The sequence below is a fragment of the Lutjanus erythropterus genome, chromosome 15 (assembly GCF_056507025.1).
Source record: "Lutjanus erythropterus isolate fLutEry1 chromosome 15, fLutEry1.hap2, whole genome shotgun sequence".
Classification (NCBI taxonomy): Eukaryota; Metazoa; Chordata; class Actinopteri; order Lutjaniformes; family Lutjanidae; genus Lutjanus; species Lutjanus erythropterus.
This window is the reverse complement of record NC_139331.1, coordinates 15,531,894-15,544,381: the sequence shown is the minus strand read 5'-3', so window position 1 is coordinate 15,544,381 and position 12,488 is coordinate 15,531,894.

Genomic DNA, 12,488 nt, shown 5'->3' with positions numbered 1-12,488 from the left:
AAGGCAACATGTACATAGTGCAAATAAAAAAAAAATGTTCAAATGTAATGACAAATAAATCAGAAAGGAAGGATGGCCTTTCTCAAAAGCAAAAATTGTTTTTCTCTGTGGTTTATATAACATGAAGCTCCATGGTCGGATTCATATCCGAAATACCCTCCATAACCTGAGAGAACCGGCTGAGTAATTGAGATGCTCGAGTTGTCCTTAAAGCAAAAGCAAACACAGACTGAGTCACGGAGTGTAGGTGGTTTTGCCAGAAAGAGACGGAGGAGCAGCTCTGAAATTTGTAGTTGCAGTGTTCTCATAGCAGTGTTCAGGGAAGAACACCTTCCTTTGTGCTGTCGCCTTAGTGGTTATTGAACATAAATGCACAGCTGCTCTCAGCTCAGCATTTCACACACGAAACAATACAGGTACAGGACAAACTGGCATTTTGCACCGTGCCTTAACATGACGTTGACAGTCAATGCAGTCTAACAGAGCAGTCATCACATTTCAGTGGGTTTGGATTATCTGGTATAAGTTGGTATGTGGCCTATTATCTCCAGTGGTTCCTAACTTTTTGTCTGATGTAACCCAGCAGCTGAATCAGATGAGTTCATGATGAAATCTTTCAATTGTTTATTATTTCTAGCTAGATTTACATTTTTAACAGGTCACCAAAAGCAGGGACTGTCCTCACAAAGGTTACCATAAAAACAGACTGCAGGTGAAATAATATTTTATGTTTCAAGGAAATAGCGTCCAGCAGATCCTACCGCTTGACAACTCGATCACATAGAGTTTGTTTTGGCCAACAGAAGGGTCTGCTCTAATTACTTAGTCTTGCTAATTTTAGGGAAAACTGTTTTCAAGCCAGAGCTAAGAGGAAGGAAGGAAGGGAGGAAGACTGGATAGGAGTGGATACAATTAGGAAGGTAGAGGAGGATAGGTAAAGTTGGCACAGTGTGGGTACTTACACCCAGGGTGCAAACAGCATTGTTGGCTATGGACTCCTGGGTGCTTGTCTCTGGGTTTAACTAGGCACAGTGGCCATTCCACCCTGAGGGCAAAGTACAGCTGCTATTTTCTATCAAATCACAATTTGTAGTTTTTAGTTGAGTTGGCGAGGTATCCACCAAGAGTGCAATACCCTGGTTGTGAATCGTTGATCCACAATAGGGAATACAACAGTGAAATAACCAAACTGTCATTATAGGTAGGTCCTAAACCATACATGCAGGCAAATCCTTTTGTGTCAGAGCCAGTTCGGAGGTACTACAGATTTAACATGGCTGTGTTGTGCCAGTGAACATGCAACAACAGTGGGTGTGACTGCAGCACCAGCTGGGGAAGAGCTCTCATTACAGGAGTGAGTAAGGAGTGAGTCACAAGCTGATGTCTTTGTCAGTGAACACACGGCAGCACAACAGACTATGCCGAGATGCCTGCCTAGTCATCAGGGGTGAAAAATACTCAAATAAAACAAAACAAGGAGCGTGCTCCACTTTTTTCGCAGGGATATGCTAAAATGGCTATGCTCAACACCAGACGCACAAGCAGATTGAATTAATAAGCACTATAGATCAAAAGATGACTGTTGTGTTTCCTGGCGTTCTGTGAGTTTGCCTGAGCAAACGACAGTGAGCAGGAAAATATTTTGCTTGTCCTCTGGTGTTCTGTCTGATTTGTGCAAGAGGGATTTCATGTGCTCCTTTTAAAAATTATTTGTGAAGTTGTATGTTCTCCAAGAAATTGGCCTGTCATTATACACATACAAATAGAATCATCACAAGTTCTTTATCATGACAGAACAGAGTTTTCTTTTTTAGGATTTGACAAGAAAAAAAAAAAGCTGCGCTGAGCATCTGACTTCCCCAGTTCCTCTCACTGTGGATGAGTCAGTTTTTCGTCATTTCAACAGCCATTTCTTGCCTGCATCAGTGGATCATGCCAAGGATTATTGGGGGAGCAATGCGCCTGCTTTTATTTGCTCTACTTGGGTTTCTAACTGGAGGCTATAACTCCAAACTACAGATTTTTTTTCTCCAAGTGCATTGGGATCAGGTATTGTATTTCACTCAAGGATGGTGCAACACCCTGGAAACCTCCACCTCATGAACTCTTATACTCCATGTTGGGAGGCTTAGTTTTAAAATGCATTCCTCTACAGGTGACTGCATACATATTCTAAATATTTTGGATTATTTTTCAAATACTTCAAAATCATCTTGCCAAGCCCAATTGACCCATTTTGCTCTGTGCTCCAATAACAGTTGACCGAGCTCGGTACCTGAGTGAACTTTCTCCTTTCCTGTGTCCTGTTTCCATGGATACTCTAATGTACGAAGCTTGTCTTTGTTGAAAAGAAAGGCAGATTTTGAAGATGGTTAAAAGATGTTGCTGGGGGACCTGAAAAAGCAATGTATACTCATAGCTTAAGTTAGCTAATATTAGCATATGCTAACTAACTAGCTAACTAATGACTGATGATTAGCATTAGCAAGCTAGTTAGCTCACATTTTATTAACATTAGTTATCAGATGTAACTAGCTAACTAAAAATTGCTACAGATATAGATTAACTAGGTAGTTAGCATTTTGCCAACATCAGCCATCAGATGTTTTGTTTTGATGCTAACATTAGCTAATTTATGATTTCCCTTTTACGGGTTTTTACAGGATCTCTTTACTGTTCTAACTAGGCCACATAGAGCACTGACATTATCAAATAACTGTAGGTGCTGCTGTCCTTCGGACACACACAGTAGAGCAGCTTATGCACACCACATAAGTCCAAAGGATATAACCTGAATCATGTGTTGAATGAACATACCATAATTTTGGTTTCTCAGCCTCATTAAAGAAGCTGCTCAGTTGACTTGATGTACAGCAGTCGATACTTCTGTATCTCTCGTCAGACGGCAGCGGGGCGAACAGGCTGTCCCCTGAAGTAGCTTTGCTTCATTTTTCAAGAGTATGTACACCCTGCCAAGCAGTTTGTTCACACAAGTTGGCCACAGTCTTCCTGAATCATTTCAAATGCACTGTTAGATCATTTATAGTCCAGGTTAGTGTGGAGACCCTGAAACACTCATAAATTAAGCATTCTGATTCAAGGGTTTGGATTTTTAGAATACCATAATTAATAAGTGAAAAGTAAAAAAATAAAAAATAAAAAAACAAAAACAAAAAAAAAAGAATTACAGCGTGCATGGCACATGTCCCTCACTGATTATTTTCTGTGCTGCTGTTGTTTTCACTGCAGTAAACATTTACTCACATTTGTTCCAACAAAGGTGGAGACAACAGCCTTTTGAAACCAGAAGACAGAGAAGGAGATGCATTTTATTGCAAATGGTATAGAATTCTTTGCTGGCAATCATATTGTTTTTCCAACCTGTGAGAAGATTGAGGGTTGTAATGCGGAGTAATCCGGGGTTCCAAACTCTCCTTAAATCTTTCTGGGGTTTGTTTGGGGAGATAAAGTGCCTTCAAGGCACCCTATAGAAGGATATCATACAGCGAGGAAGCAGGAGAAAATGGAAAATGAACAGATAGTGAATAGCCTCCTCCCACTAAGGTCATTCCCTACAGGGAAAAAAAAAAGCTTATCCCTTTTCAAACATGCATACTTAGTTAACCTACTGGATTTGAAGGAGTTCATGAAGATGCTTTGGTTTGTCATTGATTCGGTTTAAAAAAGAAAAAAGAAGATATGCTAATTTTAGGTTTAATGGAATTGCTTGGGGCATTAAAAGGGTTTTTGGACAGATTGCAACCTCAGATAAAGAGGCTCATTTAGCTTATGTGACTCAGGCACTTTATAAAAATAGCACCAAGAACAGGTGCTGGTACCTTGTGAATTTGTAATGCACGACTATTCAGGGGAAAAAAAGTGCTTCGAGGAGTGGGCTTTGCTTTTTCTATTGAGAGGAAACTACATGTCTCAAAAGCTCCAAATTAAAAAAAAACATAATAATAAAAATAAAAACAAGGCACGCAGATGTTCTCTACATTCTCTAATGTTCTCATCCTGCATGACAGCACTAGCCAGGCCCCAGGCTGTTTCAGCTCCATTTCCATAGCAGTCCCTAAGGCTACGGCTATAGATCACTAAAGCTTTCTGGTCATGAAAAAAAGCCTTTGGTACAAACTTATTCCCGTCTCCAAACTGAACACTGCTGCAGAGCTTCGCCGATCTCTCCATATCTATATTTAGACCGGGTGTTCTTTGTAGGTATATTTGCTTTTACTTATCTATTTCAATAAGAAAACATCTATGGATGAACGAAAATTGTGTCCCTGCTGAATAACACGATTGGAAGACTGTGCTGTATATGTCAGTTATTCATTATTTTGTCAGTTATTCATGAGAAATGGTTGGAAATGTCCACACTAGATGAAGAGACGTGCACCAAAGTCCCCAGAGTTTAGTTTAGCAGCAGCTTGAAGGAAATGTGTTTGATTTTTAATTATTTGTTGTTGTTTTTTGTTATTATATCCACCCATCACCCATCAGTCCATCTGTCCATCCCATTCTTGTGAAAACGATATCTCAGTGATGAACTGATTTGGAGGTCAAAGGTCAGAATCAAGGTCACTGTGACCTTTTGTACATCCCATGAATGTGTTATCTAAAAACTGTCCTGAGGGAATGTCTTCAAACTTGACACAAATGACCACGAAGACTCAGAGATGAACTGATCAGAATTTGGAGGTCGAGGATCAGCGTCACAGTGACATCGTCTGTCCCATTCTTGTGAATGCAATATCTCAAGAACGCCTTGATGGAATTTCTTCATTTGGCACAAACACTTGGACTCATAAATGAACTGATTAGGAAATATGTGCTAATTATGACAAAATTCACATAAATGTCTAACAAGATTTTTATATAATTAGGTGCTGACATTTTATATCCAGGTCAGCTTCACTAACATCATAATGGTCAGCCTTTTATCATGATGTCCTCTGTACTCCTCAGTAAAAATAGTCTTTGAGTGAAGACAGCATGTTTCTCACTGGGAATTATTCACTGGAATCAATATGGTGATGACTCAAATTTTATAATTTTTATTATTTAATATTTAATTTATATCATGAGTCTGGACAAACAAAACAGTAAACTGTAAACTTGACCTGACTTCACTGAGCTCAAGGCAGTAATTCTAAAGATAAATCTAACCATGCAACCAATTGGAGTCATAAAACAATAAATGACACCTTTGATTTCACGCATTATCATAAATAATGTATAAGCTACTTGTTGTAAGACTGGACTTTTCCATTATATCATTCCTGCACAATAACTTGTTTGAATCAAGGGTAGCTGCATGAAAGAGCCCTTGAAGTACATTGTGCAATTATTAACATATTCACTGCGTTTCTTTCAGTACAGCATCAGGATTGTTGTTTACCTTGCAGCAGCAGCAGGTTCTTTATGCAGGTGGATATCCAGGCTGTTACTGCAGTTGAAAAGCCAGTGAATAATGCAGGTCTGGCTGAGAACCTCTCATGCAGAGAAAAAAATATCTCCATGACTCTGCGCACCTCTCAAAAAATATAGGCGGTGCGTTTCCAGGAAAGCCCTTTCAAATGCAGTGAAAGTGTTTTCATATAATAATGTTTTCACATAACTCCAGCTTTTATCTTGCTTCTGCACTTGTCGGTTTGTCTGTAAGCAAAAAGGAAAGGGGGAGGGGGGGGGTGAGATAGAACTAATTTTATGGATTTTGAAGCCCTCAGGAGAAAGCCAGATACCTCTGTAAAGATTTATTTATCAAGTCAAAGGCAAGCAAGGGAAAGCAGAGTCAGAGAGGGGGAAACATGAGATTGTACAGTAGAATCTGTGTACGTACAGCTTTTCAAAGTTAGTCAGAGGCAGCAGCTGAGCGGCTGAGGGGAACATATCTTTTTCCTGAAGATAAGATAAAATAAAAAGCGAACAGAATAGTTATCACTGCGGATAACAGATTCATGCTACAAGTCATATTATTCAGCTTTACAGGCCTGTAAACTGGTGAAATGGAATATAAGTGAAACTGCTTTTCTAAGGAATAGTTAAACATTTTGGGAAAGTTATTCTTAGTGAAGCTACAGTGAGCAGCCGGTTATCTTATTTGCAGAGAGTTAGATGAGTGACACCACTCTCAAGGCTGTATGCGAACTTCAAGGCCTCAGTTATACTCCTGAACAAATAGATGCCTTTTAATTCTAATTATACTAGTGTCTGGAGTCTGTCTTCTCCCCCATTGCAGCAGGTTAGTGTCTGTAGTCTACAAACAGTACTGACAACAAAGTAGGGACACACAGATGTTAGCACAGAGCCTACTTGAACACCCACTGATGGCACTTGATCACCTGATGATCACTGGTAACCTAGCAGACCTTTGTGGATGCAGAAAGTATAAAACCAGATTAGTGCTACAGCCAGCAGCAAGTTATCTGAAAATAAAGACTGGAAAGAGGGGGAAGCAGCTAGCCTCATTCTATCTGAAGGTAACAAAATCCACCCATAAACAGCCCATTCTAAGGTAACAAAAACACTATTCCTATTTCTAGGTGATTATACACTAAAGAAAACATCCTTATGAATATTATTTTCCATTTCTGTCGTATTCTGCCATTACATTCCTGACAATCATATGCACTGGGCCTTTAAATTCAGTACAAATAAAAAAAAAATGGTATCCACATAAATAGGATATAAGGGTTTTATAGCCCTTACTGTAGCTTTATACTGTATCTACTGTGCCGTATAGACATGAGAGCAGTACTGATCTTCTTACCTCAGTCTTGACAAGACACCAAACAGGCATATTTCCCAAATTGTGAAGCTATTTCTCTAAAAAAAAAGGACTGACTCAGCCATTAACTAAAAGTTCCCAGTCATCAAAATATACAGTGTCAGTAATGAACACATCTCAGGAATCTGCACTGAAGCATATACTGCCTTCTTCAACAACAGTAACAATAAGTCTAACGATGCTATAAGACATGGGTACAGACTTACACATCTTTAATCCATGTGTCAACTGATTAACACTCACACAACCAAGAAAAACACACACAGCCATTTAAATCTGTTGCCTGTGGCAAAAGAACATCAGTCCATGTTTTTAGCAAAGTGAAAACTAATCTCTTTTTTCCACCATATTGGCTTTTGTGCGAGTTCAGGGCCACTGCCTAATAAACATTTCCAAGCAGTCACGACTGTCTATGAAATTCAAAAGCTATCTTCCTCAGGACAAAGAGGAGCAGGATGCGGATGAAACGTAATAAAATGAACAACTCAAAGCGACCTGTTCCGAGTAGTGCTGTGGGTGGCTGCTGACAGATGCCGGTCCTGAGGAAGTGCCTTCAAAAGCACCTATTTTTCTTCCATAATGGTGATAAAAAGGACAGAATTTAGACTGTTCCATCTGTCCACAAAATGAATGCTTTTCATACTGGAACAAGCAACAAACGCACCAGTCTTGACGTTTCACGCATTGAATTAAAATGCTATTTCATTACCTGAAACATTAAAAAGGAATCAGCGCAGCAGTTAAAGGGGCTTAGACCTTTCACACCAGCGGAGGTACAGCAGAGCTGCTGCTAATCAAAACCAGAGGTTTGCCTCAAGCGTTGATATACTGCAGGGGAAATATGGGCATCCATTGCTTCCATGACTGTATAGTGCCAATTTGCACATGTTAATTGAGAGCAATTGAATGTCTACGAGGCAAAACTGACTTTCGAATGTCAAGGTTGCGGGAATATGACTCCCAGCCGAGTGAAGACAAGTCAATTACTTACTTCCTCCTCTTGCATGACTTTCGCAGATCTGCACATATATGTGGCCATTAAACTGCGATGTGTGAGCCAGTTAGGTAACAGATCACTCTAGATAGTTTCATCTTTATAATAAAGTGTAAGAATGATAACATGCAGAGCTCCTAAGTGATAAATCTGTCCACTTGCTTTAACTCCAGCCAGGCAACTGTCACATTAATGATTCCTAAAAGATTACAGCATTTCAGACGAATGACATCTGGACCTGCTCGTCTTCAGTGTGCTCACGCTTGATTGAGTTAACAGCATCTCGGCGGGAGTTTTGATGCACTTTCTCTCTGCAGACTGGATGAGGCCTACAGTAGCATGCAGCTATAGGCAACATGAAATGGAAATAATGGACCAGCCGCCCCCACACACTTGCTGCTGTCATTATCTTTAACAATAAACCCAGCTCTGTAGGAACGTCCCCTGCAGCCGCCACTCACCACTTCTCCTGTTCCTTGTGGTTTCTTCTTTCAGACATGAGCCACCCTGCAGTGTTGGCAAGTTTCAGGCAGACGACTCCATTGTCTCAGCCTCAGCAGGTGAACCAGCACACAGAGGCTTAGTGCACACATACACAGGTATTATTAAACGTCCAGTGTGTGAGATTTATTGGCAGAATATGACAGAAATGGAATACAGTATCCACAATTGATTGAAATTAAGAATTTGTGTTCTCATTACCTTGAAGACAAACAGACAAACCAAACTCAGGCTCTAGATATGGCCTTTTGAGTTTCATAGTCATCATATGTTCTCCTACATGCTTGGAAGTGGCTGCTAAATCTTACACACTGCACTGCTCCATTAAAATGTTTTGAAAGGAAAATGATCTCCATTAAGACAAGCTTTTAGGACAGTTTCACAAATAATCTGTGTTCATACTGACACACCTAAAAACACATCACATGACCATTCACATAGGCAGTATGTGCATGCGTGTGTCAGTGTTAACAGGAAGCAGACTGTAATGACATGGCAGGGAAACGTAACTGGTCTTTACAGTATTTTCCTGGATAATGCTAGTTTTATTAAAATACTTTCATTAGCACTGTGTTTTGTCTTTCGTGTCCATCATTGTATTTTCAGTGTCCTTTTGGGAAAAAATGTTATTAATTTTTTTGGACACACTGCTCAGGTCATATAACGTTACTTCCTGAGAGCCTCTTTTTAATAATATAAACAACATGCATCAATATATAAACTCACATACTCGTCAGTATCACATCCCAGTTCATATCTTGCCAATGATGCTTATAGTGTGCATTCTATCACAGAGGATAGGATCCAGATGTTGATGATGAAGAGTCTTTATTAGCAGGTGAGCAGACAGTTACCAGGTTACCAGAAACCAGAAAAAAACAGAGAACAAAGGAGAACAAAACAGGCAGCAAAGCAAACAGGATGAACTGACATTGAACAAAGGATCTGGGCTGATATGTGTAGTGAGTGGCTGATGGGGGAATGAGGTGCCGGTGGGAAGATGGCCTGAGAAACTCAGGTGAGGGGAACAAGTTGACTGGGCAGATGGGAGTGTCAGGATCTGGAAAAGTCTGAGGGCATCTGGTGGATGAATGAAAAATGGCAAAGAATGTGGCTGAGGAAATGGGAATGTGGTGGAATAAATGAACAAAGACAGTGACACATGCATATGCACACTTAGTTGAACTATTCTTTAAACTGCAGTTGAATTGTATTTGCTTTAGGCTACAGCAGAACTGCATTTTCTCTTTATTGTATTACAATTTACCAATTTACAATACTTTTGTACCCAGCAGCACTGCTAAATGTTAACAGAAAATCCATAATTTTGCTAGAGGCTAGAGATGCTAATTCTAAACATGCATTGATGCATCAAAACAAATCCATTATTGACAACAACTTCCACAAAACAATACTTGCAGTCACACAGCATGGCATGGAATGTGTATGAGCTGTATGTTTTTCTGAAATTGCTATGGGAAAATACATTGAACTTAGCAGGCACAACCAGGCACAAGCACTCAAAAATATGCAAAATGCAACTGTCTTCAAGAAATGCAACAGCCACCTTACCAACTGTTTAAACTACAAACCAGCACAAAAATGGCTGATATAAACCACCATGTTCTGAACAGACACAAGCATGATGAAAGGTAACATCTGATTTTTTTAACAACAAATAGCAAACTTAAACTATTCAGTCTAGCATGATGAGAAATGAGGCTGTATTATATATTGAGGAATGGTTTTATAGGACATCGCCTGTACAAGTAATGTAATTGGCCTTAAATTAGATTTTAGTTGGCGTGTTATTGAGATGCAAACATTAATCTGATTACTCTTGGGGGATGCAACTTAAAATGTTTGAAAGCCACTGACCTAAAACACTGTTTGTGTGTGGATGAAAGGCCAATCGCATAGAAAAAGCTATGTTTTCAAAAATGCAAGTGCGGACAGGGCCAGAGTGTCATAAGATTAGTTTCAGGTAAGATTTATCCCTTTTGTCATTATGGAGGTACACCTGTTCTCCCAGCTTTATAGCCCAATACACAAGAGATTGTTTGCAAGAAGCTGCACTTAACTCCCTCAATATTTCCAGCTGGCATCAACAGTCTGATTATGAGCCTGGCTAATTGCTTCAGCACTAGAGCCTCTTTGATTAGCAGCAGTGCTCCAGTCTAAACAAATGAGGACTCCTACAACACACAAAACTGAAGGATTTGTTGCCATGTGGGCAAAAGCAAACTTCCTTTCTGGTCAGACTTGATTTCTGAGACATACTGTACTGTGGAGTTTGTTACAGCTGAAGCGCCCAAACTGGTCTATTTGAATAGCTCTTAAACATATTGACTGCCTCACAGCATTATGTGTGTGCTTGTAAGCACAGACAAAAGCCAGCGACTCAATAGAGCTTACCAGGATAAATGCCGCTTCAGTGCCACAAGCGTGCTCAGATCACACAATGACGAAATAAAAGGGGGTCAGCCACATACATGAGTCGATGTGTGTAACCTGGGGAATGTTACTGAGACTTTGGCCTTCAAGCAAAGCACGAAATCACCAACAATCACCTGGTGGCAGGGGGAGACCTTTAAAACTGGGACCAGTCACTCAGTTGTCTTGACACAGTAAATGGAGCGATCGCTCCTTGGAAAGGTCGCGAGGACAAACAAAACTGTGCTGTACATACTGTAAATACCATCAGGAGGAGCAGCATGAGACAGTAGCCTACAGGAGAATGTGAAAGAGCTGGATATTTCAAAGAGAACCATGTATAAGAGAGAAATAGAGACAGAGAGTGAAGGGAATGAAGACGAGACAGGGTGCAGCCAAGGCCGTCTGACAGACAGGTAGTGATTTACTGCCTTCCTGCTGACTCTCACGTTGTTGTCTCTGTCCCTAATTGACAGTCAATTATCTCCCGATGACAGCCCTATCCAATGGTGAGTCGGGCTGCGTGAAGGCTCAGTTGACATCCCCAGGGCACAGGCCAAGTTTACGAGGCCAGACTCCAGTGACAAATCAATCTTTCTTGTCGACGTACTTCCTTTCGCCTCGAGAATCAGGAAAAAGGTCCACCGTAGGTGTGTGTGAGTGATGTCTGGCAGAACGCACACACACCTACGCTGCAGGAAGAAAGAAAAAAAAGGTACTTTTAAATGAGTAAAAGAGACTGATTACAGGGCAAGGTGATTGTGCTTGATTATTATGTTTTACAAGAATGGATAATGACGGTGAGGATGGATGTGCTCTTTAAAAAATGTCAGGTCACTTCGAGTTTGGAGGCGGACAATCCAGCTGTGTTGAGTGACACTCAGTTGCACTATACCTCAATGGGTGTTTAACATAGCTGCCGTGTTTCTAAATAAGAATATATACAATCCTAGACACCGTAGGCTGTGAGAGAGACAGATGGAGATCTGCTCAAAGCTCCAGACCCTGTGGTTTCAAGCATGATGCATTAGCAGACCAGTCGGCTGCTAATCAATTCTTAATTATGCTGTGGGCAGAGGAATCCAGCTGTTAGGGTTATTGTAGAAAAACTCTTCTCCCGGGTCAAAGGGTGCTTGTGGAGCTCAGTGGCAGCAGAATCAATGTATTGATGATGTTGCAGCAGCAGCAGGACCACAGCAGTGCAAAGCATGAAAAAAAGCACACCAACTCAACTGCTTCTCTGTATTTCAGCATTATTGCAAATGTTGGTTGTTGGAAATGTTGTTATTTTAGAGGCATAAATAAAAGTTTGAATGAATAGTACAGTGTTAAGTATACTCAACAATATTATACGCACACACACTTTTGTTTTGGTTCCCATTTTTAATGAGTTGCAACTTCTTTTCTGCACAGGTTTATTTTTCTCAAACTTCATAATAAAACCTTTTAACTCTTTCCCCACCAATGACAAGATTTTGCAGCAATTGATGTTTTCACAGCCAGGCAATAGGGGGAGTTATGATGGATCATTTGACATTTTTTTTTATTTAAAGAAGCAGAGAACTGCCAGAATTCAGCAGCAGCAGACAAAGATGATGTTATGTAGCATGAAAACATTGGTGCTCAGCTGCAGATCAGTGGGACAGAGGGCATCTTGACCCAGGCACAGAGGAAGGCTGCTCACACCAAAGCCTCTGAGACTCATGCTGCAGCCGAGGCAGCCATACTGGTGACAGTGATGTCACACACATAATATGGACTGATAAAAAA